Source organism: Martes martes (genome assembly GCF_963455335.1).
Source record: "Martes martes genome assembly, chromosome: X".
NCBI lineage: Eukaryota > Metazoa > Chordata > Mammalia > Carnivora > Mustelidae > Martes > Martes martes.
The window spans coordinates 81,825,300-81,840,746 of NC_137897.1; the positions used below are offsets into that span (position 1 = coordinate 81,825,300).

Here is a 15,447-nt window from a genome sequence, read left to right on the forward strand (position 1 = left end):
AGACATATTTGCAGTTTCCATAAATATAACTTTTAATGTTCAAAAGGGATATAGCAATCAAATTTCAATAAAAATGTACAAAAGTACCTATTTCCACGTATCCTTTCCAGCTCTAGGTATTATCACATTTTTTAAAAATATTTTAAAGAAATACAATGTATATAATGTATCAATGTATAGCTTGATATGTTTGCTTACAAAATGAGCACACTTAATGGAACCAAGGCCCAGATCAAGATATAAAACATCGCCTGAGTGGCTCAGTGGGTTAAGCCTCTGCCTTCGGCTCAGGTCATGATCCCCACATTGGGCTCTCTGCTCAGCAGGGAGCCTGCTTCTTCCTTTCTCTTTGCCTGCCTCTCTGCCTACTTGTGATCTCTGTCAAATAAATAAATAAAATCTTTTAAAAAAATGTTTAAAAACAAAAACATCACCTGCACTCCTCCATGTCCCTCTGAGTCATTAGCTCCACAATGTAAACCACTATTTGGACTTCTATCACCATAGATGAGTTTTGCTTATTTTTGAAATTTATATAAATGGAATCATACGTGCATATTCTTTTGTATCTTCCTTTGTTCAATATTATATGTGAAATGTATCCATGTTGTTTGTGATAGTACTTCATTCCTTTTCACTGCTGCTATAATTTTATTGGATGAATATATAACATCATTAGTTTGTTGTTGATAGGCATTTGGGTTATTTACTATTTTGGACTATTACAAATAATGTTGCTATGAACATTCTCATACTTTTGTTTTGGTTCACATAAATAGAATTTCTGTTGCACTTGTAAAACTGACTGGAATTACTGGGTAATATGGTAGGCTCTGATATGTATAACCCATCAGTTTTCCAAAGTAATTTTATCAATCTATGTTCCCACCAGCAATGTATTAGTTTTCACCTCCTTGTTGACATGTCTATTTTTTCCAGTTTTATCATTCCTCAGTGGATGTAGAGTATTATCTTATTGTGATTTTAATTTACATTTACTTGATAACTAACAAAATTGAGTGACTATTTATTGTTTTATTGGCCATTTGGATATTGTATTTTTGATGCAGCTGTTCAAGATTTGTCACTAAAAATAATTGGGTTGCCTCCTTTTGTCACTCCTGGTGTTGCTTGTGTTTTCAATTAGAGGTGGATCTGGTACACTTTTTGTGAGGCAGCAGCTGAGGGGACTCTGACACTCACCATGGCTGATGAAAAGACAAAAGAAGAAGTCAAGACTGAGAACAATGACCATAATAATTTGAAGGTGGCGGGACAGGATGGTTCTTGTGGCACAGTTTAAGATTAAGAGGCATACACCACTTAGTAAACTAATGAAAGCTTACTGTGAATGATAGGATTTGTCAATGAGGCAGATCAGATTCATATTTGATGGGCAGCCAATCAATGAAACAGACACACCTACACAGTTGGAAATGGAGGCTAAAGATACAATTGGTGTATTCCAACAACAGACAGGAGGTGGCTACTAAAAAGGGGCCCTGCTACTTTACTCCAGAACTGTTTCTCCAGACCAAGAAGACATTCTCAAATAGAAAACTGCAATCTGGGGGGGCCCTGGGTGGCTCAGTTGATTAAGCATCTGACCCTTAATTTCAGCTCAGGTCATGATATCAGGGTGGTGAGATAGATTCCCACAATCCAGCTCCACTCTGAGGAGCTGGCTTAAGATTTTCTCTCCTCCTCCCTATGTGCCTCACCCTCTCTTCTTCTTCCCTCTTAAGAAGAAGAAGAAGGAGGAGGAGGAGGAGGCGGAGGGGGAGGAGGAGGAGGAGGAAGCAAAGAAGAAAGAAAACTGCAATTTCGTTCCACTGCATCCTGCCTACTATGGTGTAGTTTTCTCTATTCTTTCATGTTCCCCCTCCCTATTGCTTTATTGTACATAAAGTAACAATGTATGTGCACAAGAATATTGCATTTTTTAACCAAATGGCCAGTGGTATGTTTTGATCAACATCAAATGGAGATGGGATGGGGAAAAATACTGGTTCTGTGAAAATGCCCTTTCTCCATTAGTGGCATGCTCATTCAGCTCTTATATTTATATTCCAGTAAGTTGTTTTGCTCTCACTGTTTAACAACAAAAAAAAAAAAGAGCAACATAAAAATGCTTGCATATCTTGTTCAATTGGAGAATTTTAATGTTTTTCATTTACCGTTGTAAAACCAAGGACAATTTTATGGCTTTTTTGTATGTAGCTGTTACATATAGGACAATCTCTCCTTAAGTAGTGATAAAAAATGCATCTTAGTTTTCCCTTCAAGTCAAGCATCTTGTTGTTTAAATAAACCTCTTGTTTAAAATAAAAAATAATAATAATAAATGGGTTGCCCTTTTCCTTATTGATTTGTAGTTCTGTATAATTCTGAATATGTCCTTTCTCAGATATAAGTATTGAAAATAGTTTCTCCCATTCTGTGATCTGCCTTTCACTCTCTTAATGTCTGAATTCTGATAAAGTGGAATTTTTTTTTTGTTTAGGATAAGTGCTTCTTCTGTCCTTTTAAAGGAATGCTTGATTATATTAAGTTCACTAAGACATTACCCTCTTATCACTAAGACATTACCTTCAAGAACTTTTTAATTTGTTTCACCTCTTACTTTTAATCTACGGTCCATTTGGAATTAAATTTTGTATACAGTTTGAAATAGATAAAAAGGGTCCCTTGGTTTTATTTGGTAACCCAGTTGGTCCAGAGACACCATTTGTAATGGTCCTTTGGACCATTTTCTCCTCTATCTCATTGTGACAGATTTTTTTAATCATAAATTGAATGACAGTATACACGTAGATCTCTTTTCAGAATCTACTATATAATTGTTCAATTTTTTTCTACATTTGAAACACTAGCACACTGGTTATAGCATTGTAAAACAATTTGATTTCTGTAAATCTTCAAACTGTTTTTTCTATAAGATGTTTAATACTGTTATTGCCATTTGTAATTCTATGTAAAGCTTGGAATTCATTTGTCAGTTTTCATTTTAAAAAGCTTACTGGGATTATTATTTTGAATCAGAGATCAAGTTAGGGAAAATTACCATCTTTAAAATATATAGTCTTCCATTTGCATTAATATGGATGGAACTGGAGGGGATTATACTAAGTGAAATAAGTCAAGCAGAGAAAGACAATTATCATATGGTTTCACTCATATGTGGAATATAAGGGAGAGCACAGAGGACCACAGGGGAAGGAAGGGAAAACGTGAATGGAAAGAAATCAGAGAGGGAGACAAACCATGAAAGACTCTGGACTCCAAGAAACAAACTGAGAGTTACAGAAGTGAGGGGGGTGGGGAGATGGGGTAAACGGGTAATGGGTATTAAGGAGGGCACGTGTTGTGATGAGCACTGGGTGTTATACACAACTAATGAATCGTTGAATTCTACACCAAAACTAATGATCTCCTATATGTCGGCTAACCAAACATAATTATATATATAATTATGCATAATTATATATATATAACTATATATGTGTGTGTGTGTATACATATATATATATATAGAGAGAGAGAGAGAGAGAGAGAGACGTTTCCAATCCATGACCAGTGTACAATGCTATTTTATTTAGGTCTCTGTTAATTTCTTTCAATGTTTTTGTAATTTTCTTTATAAAGGTATTGTACATCTTTTGTTCACTTTAATCCTCAATATTTGACAATTTTTGGAAACCAATATCACTGGTATTTTTCATTTTATTTTCTGCTTGTCACTAACATTGAAACATAAATCACTTTTGTATGTTATGATAGTTAATTTCACATGTGAAGTTGACTGCACCACAGGGTGCTTAGATATTTGGCTGAGCATTACTTCTGGGTGTGTCTGTGAAGTGTTTCTGAATGAGAATAACATTTGAATAGGGGGACCCATGAAGTAGTTTGTCCTCCTTGGTGTGGGTTGGCATCATCTGGTCTGTTGAGGGCCTAAATACAACAAAAAGGGCAGAGGAAGAATCTAGCCCTTCCTGTCCGATTGCTTGAGCTGGGATATCAATCTTCTCCTGCTGGCCTGGATCTTCATTGTCAGGCCTTCAGACTGACTGCATTACACCACTGGCTTTCCTGGATCTCCAGCCTGCAAAGGGCAGATTGTGGAACTTCACAACCTCCCTAATTGTGTAAAGCAATTCCTTATAATAAATCCTTTCCTATATCCTATTGGTTCTGTTTCTCGAGAGAACACTAGCCAATACATACAGTGATCTTATATCAGGCAAACTTGCTAAATTTATTTATTAATTCTAATAAGTTTTTTGTAAATACTTTTAGAATTTCCAAACTTACAAACATTTCACCTGTAAATAATGAAACACGTATTTCTTCCTTTGAATCTTTGTAAGTTCCATTACTCTTTCTTAATTTATTTTCTAAAATATCCAGTTCAAGATTAGTTAGAAATGGTAATACAGACAACCAGGTCTCATTTCTGATCTTAGAGGGAAAGCTTTCAATAGTTTACTATTAGTATGCCTTGTGTTGGATAAGTTTTAAAACCCTATACCAGATTAACAAATTTTCCTTCGATTCCTAGTTTTCCAAGATTTTTTCACATGAGTGAGTGTTGCATTTTATCAGACATTTTTTCTGCCTCTATTGTCATAATCATATATTCTTTTATGTTAATGTGATGAATTACATTATTGCCTTTTATTTATTTATTTATTTATTTATTTATTTATTATGTTCAGTTAGCCACCACATAGTACATCATTAGTCTTTGATGTGGTGTTCAACGATTCATTAGTTGCATATAACACCCAGTGCTCATCACCACACTGTCTTTTAAATGTTAAGCCATTCTTTCATTCCTAGAATAAATCCAACTTGGTTATATTGTACTATCCTCATAATCTCCAGATTTATATTGCTAATATTTTGTATAGGAGTTTTGCATCTACATTCACAAGAGATTTAGTCGATGGTATGCCTTTCTTATAATGTCCTTGACAGGTTTTAGTATCAAGATTATAATGGCCTCATAAAACACATAAGGAAATGTGTCATTCACTCTTTTTTCAATTTCTGGAGGAGTTCAAGTAACATTCATGTTATTTTTTTCCCTAAAATATTATTGAGAATTCACTGTGAATCCATCTGGGTCTGTTATTTTCTTTGTATGAATATATTTAATCATGGAACCAATTTATTTAATATATATAAGATTATTTGGATTTTATATATCTTCTTGAAATCAGTTTTGGTAAGTTGTGGTTTTTACATAATTTGTGCAGTTTAGGCAAATTATCACATTTATTATTCATAATATCTCCTCATCTTTTAATATCTATAGCTTCATGACGGACACTTGTAATTTTTATTTTCTCTGTTTTTCTTATAATATTGATACAGACTTCAATTAAATTGGTCTTTTCAAAGAACCAGCTTTTGGCTTTGTTATCTTCTCTATTGTCTCTTTTCTATTTTTTTGATTTCTGCTCTTATCATCTCCCTCCTCCTTTCTTGGAGTTTAATTTTTTTTTTAACCTTATTGAGGTGGATGTTTACATCATTGATTTTTATCCTTTCTAATATATACATATAAGGCTTTAAAGCTCTCTCTCTAAACACTGCTTTAGATGCATTAGACAAGTTGTAATGTCATAGTTTTATTATAATTCAGTTCAAAATATTTTATAATTTCTATTTCATTTTATTTATTTTTTAGAAAGAGAGAGAGAGCTCATGCAGGTGTGTGAGGGAGGGAGGGGAAGAGGGAGAGGAAGAGAGAAAATCTTAAGCAACCTCCACTCCCATCACAGAGCCCAATGCAGAACTCAATCTCATGATCTGAAATCATGAACTGAGCTAAAATCAAGAGTTCGATACTTAACTGACTCAGTCACCCAGGCACCATTCTAATTTCCATTTTGAATCTTTGATATTGGGTTATTTAGAATCATATTGCTTAATTTCTCAATATTTGGAGAGTTCTAGTCTTTTTGTTACTGATTTCTACCTTAATTCCACTGTGGTCAGAGAATATACTCTGATTTCAGCCACTTGAAATTTGTTGAGAATTGCTTTGTGGCTCAGTACATGGTGAGTTTTGATAAATAGTCCAGGAACAATTTTTTTAAATATTTTTATTTATTTATTTGACAGAGAGAGAGAGATCACAAGTAGGCAGAGAGAGAGGAGGAAGCAGGCTCCCCGCTGAGCAGAGAGCCCAATGCGGGGCTCGATCCCAGGACCCTGGGATCATGACCTGAGCCGAAGGCAGAGGCCTTAACCCACTGAGCCACCCAGGCGCCCCTCCAGGAACAATTTGAAAAGAGTATATATTATACACTTATTGCATATAATGTTCTAAATATGTTAGGATATATTTGTTAGTCTTGTTCATGCTTCTGTACCCTTACCTTTTATTTTGTCTGCTTATTCAAAATCTCCACACATTTGTGGATTTATCTATTTATGTTTAGAGTTCTGTCAGCTTTCACTTAATACATTTTGGAGCTATTTTATTTTATGCATACCACTTAAGGTTTTCTCTAACTTATTGAATTGATTCTTTAATCATTGTGATATATCTAATATCTCTCATAATGCTTTTTGGCTTAAAGTCTTATTTGTCTTATAGTAGTTTAACTATAGCTGCCTTATTTTTGTTCATGTTTGCATGCTATTCTTTTTCAACACTTACTTTCAAACTTTCTATGTCTTATTTAAAGTATGTCTGTTATAAGTCACACATAATTGTAATTTTTTTAATCCAGTCTGACAATCTTGCTTTTCAGTTGCAGTACTTACTCCTTTTGTATTTAATGTGATTACTGAGAAATTTGGGTTTTAATCTACCATTTTACTACTCATTTTCTATTTGCCCTCTCTTTTTTTTTTTAAAGATTTTTATTTATTTATTTGACAGACAGAGATCACAAGTAGGCAGAGAGAGAGAGGAGGAAGCAGGCTCCCCGCTGAGCAGAGAGGCCAATGGGGGGCTCGATCCCAGGACCCTGGGATCATGACCTGAGCTGAAGGCAGAGGCTTTAACCCACTGAGCCACCCAGGCACCCTTTGCCCTCTCTTCTTTATTCTGTTTTTTTCTTCTTTACTGATTTCCTTTAGATTAACTAGTTGTTTATTATTTCATTTTTAACATACTTGTTGCTTCTCTGTGATTCCTTTTTTTTTTTTTTTAACTAATAGTTTGTTTCTCACAATTACAACATCCTTCTTGGCTTAGTAAAATATACCTTAAGATAGTGCTTTTACCACTTTCTAGACAAGGTAAGATCCTCATAACACTTCAACTCCATTTACACCTTCTCATCTTTTGTGCTATTATCATGTATTTTAATTGTACACATATTTTAAACTCCAAAAGATACCATTGTTGTTTTGTTGAATAGACAATATTTATGTAGACTTATGTAGATTCATATTAACTCTTTTGGTGTTCTTCATTCCTTCTTAAATCACCTTGTTTCCATTCGGGATCATTTTCCTTTTGCCCACATAACTCCCTTTAGTATTTCTTTCAGTGCAAGTCTGATAGTTAGAAATTCTCTCAATTTTTGTGTTTCTCTTAAACCTTTTTGATTCACCTTCATTTTGAAAGAACTTTTGCCTGGTCGGAACATATTTTGCTCAGCACTTTGGAAATGTCAGGTCATTTTCTTCTTTCATTATTTCTTTTAAAAATTCAGTTGTCAAGATTATTGTTGCTCCTGCAAAGATCATATGTCTTTGTTCTCTAGTTACTGTAAAATTGTTTTCTTTGTTTCTGGTACCTATCAGTTTTATTTTAACTTACCTATATCTGGTTTTCTTCCTCACTATATTAGTTTTCTATTGTTGCCATAAAAATTACTATAAGTGTAGTGACTTAAAAATATACAAATGTGTTGTCTTGTAGTTCCCTAGGCCAGAAGTCCAGTATGTGTCTCAATGGCTAATATAAAGTTGTCAGTAGGGATGAGTTTCATTCTGGAGGCCCTAGAGGAAAATCCATTTTTTTTATTCATTTAAGCTGTTCACAGAATTCAATTCCTTGTGCTTACAGGACTGAGGGCCCAGTATTGCAGGCTGTAAGCTAAGGGCCATTTCCAAATTCTAGAGACCACCTGCATTCCTTGGCTTATGATCCCCTCTTCCATCTTTAAAGCCAACAATGACTGTTCAAGTCCTCATTTCACATCTTTCATGGGGGCTTTTCTCTTCCACTTTTAAGAGCCCACCTAGGTCCAGGACACGCTTCTTATCTTTTTTTTTTTTAAGATTTTTTATTTATTTATTTATTTGACAGACAGAGATCACAAGTAGGCAGAGAGGCAGGCAGAGAGAGAGGAGGAAGCAGGCTCCCCGGGGAGCAGAAAGCCCGATGTGGGGCTCGATCCCACATGACCCGAGCGGAAGGCAGAGGCTTTAACCCACTGAGCCACTCAGGCGCCCCTATGCTTCTTATCTTAAATTCAATTGATGAACAACACTGACTTCATCTACAACTTTAATTCCTTTTACCATGTAACATAATACACACACAGTTCTGAGGATTAGGATGTGGACATTTGGGGGAATGAATTAGTCTGCCTGCCACAGTCATTATGCTGCTTTAGATTCATACAGCATCTAGAACATGTAGCTTGAGAACTTTCTTCTGTTTAAAAAAAAAAAGCCTTCACAAGTACTTCTTCAAATACTGCTTTTGCACTCTTTTTCTCTTGTTCTCAGATTCCAGGTACATATATCTTAGATCTTTCTACTATGCTATCTCCATCTCATTCTTTTTTCTATATTATCCAATGATTTTCTCTCTGAGCTTTAGTCTGGATACTAGACCTATTACTGTCCTGTCCAGTAAGGGCTGTTCTGTTCTGCATAATCTTTGTGAAATTTATCCACTGAATTCTTAATTTCAGTTATTTGATTAATTATTGATTTTTCATTTGACTTTATAATTTTTGTATCTCTGGTAAAATTATATATCATTTATTTATTGAACATATTATTCATAGTTATTTTAAAGGCCATTCAGTCTGTTTGCTCCAACTTTTTAATCGTCTACGTTTGTTTCTGTTGTTTGTTTTCTTGATTTTTTTTGTCATTTGGTCCTGTTTCCTAGCATATCTGGTAATTTCTTCATTGAATTCTAAACTTCATGCATAGAAAATCGTAGTGTTTCTAAATGGTATCTTCCTCAGAAGAAGATAAAGTGTTTTTTTTCTAAACAACAGGTGTAGTGGGATTAGATCATCTTAATGCAGTTGAGGCTGGTCTATTGCCAGTTTACCCTTACTCACATGGTGTAACACTTCCTGGGGCTCAACTAAAAACTGAGGTTGTTTACTAGGGTACTTTGGAGATTCCTGAATTCCTCTTTTGCCTTCCTAGCATTCTGTGATATTATGACTCTGTTTAGTTTTGTCAAATTTTATCAGCTGCTTTATGCTTGGTTTCTTTTTTTTAATTTAATTTAATTTAATTTTTGTGTGTGTGTTCCAAAATTAGTTGTTCATGCACCACACGCAGTGCTCCATGCAATACATGCCCTCCTTAATACCCACCACCAGGCTCACTCAACCACCACCCCCTCCCCTCCAAAACCCTCAGTTTGTTTCTCAGAATCCAGTCTTTCATAGTTTGTCTCCCCATCCAATTTCCTCCAACTAACTTCTCCTCTTCATCTCCCAATATGCTGGTTTCTTTGCCTCTCACCCTGAACAGGCACAGGTTAAGAGTCTTATATATATATGTATATATATACACACACATATATATGTAATATTATAGTATTATATATTTCATATATAGTATTATATGTTTCAGCCATAAAAAAGAAGGAAATCCTGTCATTTGTGATGACATAGATAAACCTTAAGAGAATTTTGCTAAGTGAAATAAATTAGAGAAAGACAAATACTATATAATCTCTCTTATATGTGGAATCTACAAAAGCCAAAATCATAGAAGCAAAGTAGATTGGTGGTTGCCAGGACTGTGGGCTGTGGGGTGGGATAGATGAGGAGATGTTGGTCAAAAGCTACAAACTTCCAGTTATAAGAGGAATAAATACTGAAGATCTAATGTGCAGTATTATAATCATAGTTAATAATACTATAATGAATACTTGAAAGTTGCTAAGAGAGTAAATCTTAAGTGTTCTCAACATAACATCTATAAAAAATTGTAATCATGAGAGATGAAGGTTGTGTTAAACAACCTTATTATAATCAGTTCACAATATGTACGTGTATCAGACACCACATAGTACATCTTAAACAATGCTATATGTCAATTATATCTCAATAAAGATGGAAAAATGTGAATGGACTGTCTCCAATTCAAAGTAACAGCTGCCATTTTTGCAGGATTTGATAAGCTAATCCTGAAATTCCCATGCAAATGTAAGAGACCCAGAATAGTTAAAATAATCTTAGAAAAGAGGAACAAAACTGGAGCATTGACACTTTCCAATTTCAAAATTACTACAAAGACACAGCTATGAAGACTGTGGGGCACTGGCATAAGAATAGATCTATAGGGACACCTGGGTGGCTCAGTCAGTTAAGTGCCTGCCTTCAGCTCAGGTCATGATCCCAGGGTCCTGGGATTGAGTCCCGCAGCAGGCTCTTTGTTCAGCGGGGAGCCTTCTCCCCTCTGCCTGCTTGTGCCCCTTCTCTCTCTCTCTGACAAATAAATGAATAAAATCTTTTGAAAAAAAGAATTGATCTATAAATCAGAGGAATAGTATTGAGAGTCCAGAAATAACCTTAAAATTATGGTTGATTATTTTTTTTTTACAACAGTAGCAAGACAGCTCAATGGGGAAGGAGGTCTTTTCAACAAATGGTGATGGAACACCTAGATCCATAGGCCCAACACGACGTTGGACACCTACTTCACATCACATAAAAAAAATTAACTAAATATAGAACATAGACTTAAATGTAACCACTAAAAATCTAACTTTTTGTTAAAACTTTTAGTCTTAGTTAAAACTTTAGTTACAAAACGTAAGAGTAAGTCTTTGAACCTTGGATTAGGTAATAGGTTTCTTAGATGTGACACCAAACACACAGCAAGAAAAGTATATATATATGTATATATATATATATATACACATATATATATACACACACACATATATACACATACATGTGTGTATATATAAATATATATATGAATTAAAAATTTTAATTCTTTGAAGGACTCCATCAAGAAAGTGAAAAGACAACCCACAGCAATCAAAGAAAATTTCTGCAAATCACATACCTGGTAAGTGGCTTATATCCAGAAGACATAGAATACATAAAGACCTTTTATGACTCAATAATAAAAAAATAAATAACTCAATTTAAAAATAAGCAAAGGATCTGAATTGACATTCCACCAAAGAATATATAAAAGTGGTCAATAATAAGCACTTAAAAGATGCTGAAAATTATTAGTCATTACAGAAATGCAAGTGAAAACCACAATGAAATACCATTTCACACCCAGTAGGATGGCTACAATAAGCTAAGACGGAAAATAACAAATGTTGGCAAAGCTGTGGAAGAACTGAAACTCTTACATATTGCTGGTGGGAATGTAAAATGGAGCAACACTTGGGAATACAATTTGGCAGTTCCTTGAAAAGTTAAAAATAGAGTTGCCATATGAACCAAAGATTTCAGTCCCAGGTATTTATACAAGAAATTTGAAAACATATGTACCCATGAAATCTCATCCACTAATATTCATAGTAGCTTTATTCGCAATAGCAAAGGGTGGAAACAGTTCAAATGTTCATCAGCTGAGAAATAAATGAACATAATGTAATATAACTATAAAATGAAATATTATTCAACAAAAACAAATAATAAAGTATGATACATGGATGAAACTTGAAACCATTATGCTAAGTGAAAGAAGCCAGACACTATGTTATGTTTCCCTTTATATGAAATGTCCAGAATAAGCAAATTCATAGTGACAGAAAGTAGATTAGTGTTTGCAGTGGCTGGGGCAGAAAGTGGGAATTAGGAATGACTACTAATATGTATCGGGCTTCTTTATAGGATGATAAAATATTCTAAAGTTAGATTTTGGTGATGGTTGTATAATCCTTTGACTATACTAAAAACAATGGAGTTTTCCACTCTAAATGGGTGAAATGTGTGTTCCGTGAATTATATTTCAATAAAGCTGCTATTTTTTAAATAAATTAACATAGACATCTTTAGGTAAATAGCTTATTGAGTTCCAACTTTCTGGCCCAGGTCAATTTCAGGTAAGACAACCCAGTATACACACAGATGTTTGTATTTCCAAAACGTCATCAAATTTTATCCACACATTTCAACAAACAGAAATTCTTGAGAGGAGAAATATAAACACTGAAGCATGCTAGATACCACAAATGAGGATAAACAGGAATAAATTAATCTGTAGAATCCTGGGAATTTACTAGCAGTCTCCCTTTTTCAAGCAGGGAAACAAAGACCTAATAAATTAAAACTGATCAAATCCGTATGCTAAAATCCAGGTCTCTTACAGATATATAATACTGAGATTCAGAAGAAAAGCTAACATACTGAGCTCTATTTAAAAAAAAAAAAAACAGTAGGATTTGAATGGACAGAAAAGAAGGGGGAAGAGCATCAATTAACTATTTATTGTGCATCTAATATGTACATAGGATAAACAAAAGCATGGGGACAAATATGAGCTTTATCTGAGTTCCTAAGGGTCAGAAGGAGCCTAAAAACCTCTGTTACAGTGAGCTTGTGTTAGAGACCTTTGTTTCTAAATATATAGACAACAAATAAATCAAAACATATTTGCTATCAGATAGAAAGGGAACATAGGAACATTCTCGAATCCAGTGAGCTAGGGGGTATTGTGAACTATGCAGATTCATCCTTGCACACGGAGGATATGTAGTTAATAAAATCATCAAGAGCAGCCTTTAAAATGAAAGATGTTGGAAAAGGGCAGCGCTGAGCTGGAGGTTGTAGTGCTCTGGTTGCCAGGCAGCCACCCTCAGGCCCTCTTTTGTTACCGTGGTGATGTTTAGAGAGCTTACCTAAATACTCTTTGAGATAGCATCCGAACTCTCCACATCCCCTTAACACCAACTAGTCATGCCACTTCTTTTTCTTCCTCCCCCACATCTCTACCTACACTGTCATAATCTTGCGAATGAGATGAACCGACAAGTGTACCTCCAGTGCCCGATGCCTCGGGCCTGGAAATGATATTGACTTGCCTCCCGAATGCAAATAAATGAAAGAATAATGAAATGAATGAGAAGATTAAGCAAGGTTATTCAAATTAAAAAAACCAAAATTATAATAAAATAAGCCTTTTCAAATAGAACATCGATCTATTTGGGGGATCATTCAGGAAAGGACATTGTCTTGGTAATCAGTAGTTCTGATTCTCTGTCAATTATCACTGAGTGGTCTTGGTCATGTGAGTTCCCTTTTCTAGGCCTCAATTTCTTCCTGTGTAGTAAAAGGGGATTAAACTATAGCAGTTTTTTTTAAACTTTTCTGGCCAGAATCTATAGTAAGTAAAACACTTTACATCACAACCTAGTGTACACACACACACACACACACACCAACTAATCTGAAACAAAAATTTTATGAAACAATCCTTATCCTTATTTTATGTGATACATTCTGACATTTTCTGTTCTTTTTTTTTCATATTTTTAATTGCTGGTTATGACCCAATAAATTGACTTCATGCCCTCATTAATGCCTCACAAGGAAGTTTGAAGAACACTGAACTAGTGCCTATCAAAAGGTTCCCACAGTTCTAGAATTTTATGATTTTATGTTATGCCATTATCTCCTTTTTAAAATAATATTAAAAATCACTAGCATTCATTGGACCATTAGTATGTGCTAGACACTGTTTTAAGCACTTTATCCATCTGAACTTAATTTTTCAACAACCTTGACTACTTTCATTAGTCCAATTTTTAAGTTGAGGAAAATTAATGTGGCTGTTAACTGCACACCAAATTTAGTGACTACCAAAATTGATTTCATGATGTAAAGTGTTTCAAATAACTTAGACTATCACCATTTGACAAAATTAAATATTATCTTCTCTGCTCTTAACGATTTTACACTTTGAGGGGGGGTTAACAGATAATCCAGCTCTGAGGGGAGGAAAAAAATCAATAACCTAAATGATACCCATTATTGGCTCTAAAAGTCATTTAATTACTCTGTTGTGTAAATAACCTGAAAACAGACACTTATAATGCCACAATGGGGAACATTTATACATAGGCATGATAACTACCCAAGTAGACACCTTAATTCTTAGGGATAGGCACTATCAGCATATTGTCAGTAGAACAATTTGAGACTCCAGATGTGTGCCCTTAGTCACTGTACATCTTTATTGTGTGTGGTATTGTAAAAAACAAAAACAAAAACAAAAAACATGGGTGCTATTTTTTCCTGATTCCACTAATTAACTACTGAGCACCACTGCAAGTATTCACCTTTTTGAATTAGCTGGAAAGACTTAGAATATGATGCTACAATGCTATTATGCATAAACTTCACCTAGTATATTGTTTTAGGAGGTGCTGATGGAGCAGATGTGAATGATTTTTGAACCAGCTCTTCTTGAATAAATAATGGGATAGTTGATATTTAATGTCTCTTGCAGTAAATCCAATAAAAATTCAAAACTTCATTTATTCATTTAACAATTAGTATTGAGCACCTACTATATGCTACATACTTATTTTTGCACTGGTGATTCAACAGCAAATATAACAAAGTGCCAACACTCAGGGATCTTAATTATTTTGTGTTTCGTGAGTTTGGATTTTCGTTTATTGTATTTGTTTATAGAAAGGCGCACTTATATATATCCTCTTTGGTGAAGAGGTAGTGGTAATTACATGTTTCATTTATTTAAAATATTCAAGTGCTTTTTATGCATGGCAGTAAAGAAAGAACTATGAAAAACAAAACAAAACAAAAGGAATAAATCAGTTTTTGCTCTTAAAAAGCTTACAGTCTAGTTAAATTAGTGGTTCCTAACCAGGAATCATACTGTCCCTCAGGGGACATTTGTTCACGTCTGGAGATATTTTTGGTTGTCATGAGCTGGGTGGAGGCAGGATTAGTCCTACTGGTGTCTGGTTGGTAGAGGCTGGGAACACTGCTAAACATCCTCCAGTGTACAAGACATCCCCACAACAAATAATTTTGTGTCCCCAAATGTCAAGAGTGTCCAGGCTGAGAAACCCTATTTAGAGGGACAAACTACATACATTAGAAGTTTTGCTTTTTAATTACAAGGTATTAGATGATAAATGCTAAAGGAGTGATACATACAAGGTGATACTGATGAGTGAGAGATCATTCTAGAATGAATTGGTGGTGGGAGTCTTCATGAAGGAAGTGGGGTTCAACTTCCTGCTCGAAGCAGAGGAAAGCCTACAGAGCCCTGCTACCT

At 34.6% G+C, this 15,447-nt stretch overlaps 1 pseudogene across 1 annotated transcript; it reads left to right on the plus strand.

Moving 5' to 3' along the window:
• The first annotated feature begins 1,204 nt into the window (after positions 1-1,204).
• On the plus strand, positions 1,205-1,493 carry LOC308337645 (small ubiquitin-related modifier 2-like; annotated as a pseudogene). Its single transcript has one exon. The product of its transcript is annotated as a small ubiquitin-related modifier 2-like (transcript).
• Positions 1,494-15,447: the final 13,954 nt, after the last annotated feature.